The sequence below is a fragment of the Aplysia californica genome, unplaced genomic scaffold (assembly GCF_000002075.1).
Source record: "Aplysia californica isolate F4 #8 unplaced genomic scaffold, AplCal3.0 scaffold00021, whole genome shotgun sequence".
Classification (NCBI taxonomy): domain Eukaryota; kingdom Metazoa; phylum Mollusca; class Gastropoda; order Aplysiida; family Aplysiidae; genus Aplysia; species Aplysia californica.
The window spans coordinates 2,407,522-2,407,986 of NW_004797291.1; positions in this window are offsets into that span (position 1 = coordinate 2,407,522).

A 465-nucleotide genomic window follows, 5' to 3' on the forward strand; every position below is an offset into this window, starting at 1 on the left:
GATCTTTGTTTTGATGGTTAATCTTTTGTTTTCCCATGCTCGTTTTGTCAGCCTTCCAAAAGTTGTTGCTGCTTTCCCTATCCTGGTGTTGATCTCATAATCAAATGATGTAGTAGAGCTGATGCTAGACCCCAGGTAACAGAACTTGTCCACTGTCCCAAGTTCCTTGTCGTTCAGCCATATATGGCTCTGCCCTGCACCTTCTTGGGTAAGGATGACTGGTTTTTTAACACTGATGACCAAGCTAAAGACCTTTCATGCTGTTGATAGGCGGTCCATCATTGTTTGTAGGGTTGATTCACTGTGAGCAACAAGAGCAGCATCATCGGCGAAGAGAAGGTCTCGTACTGTTGTTTTGTTGATCTTGGTCTTGGCCTTGAGTCGAGCAAGATTGAAGAGAGACCCATGAGTTCTCCAGTGGAGGAAGACATCCCCTGATGGCTCTTTGAATGTGTGTTGCAGTAA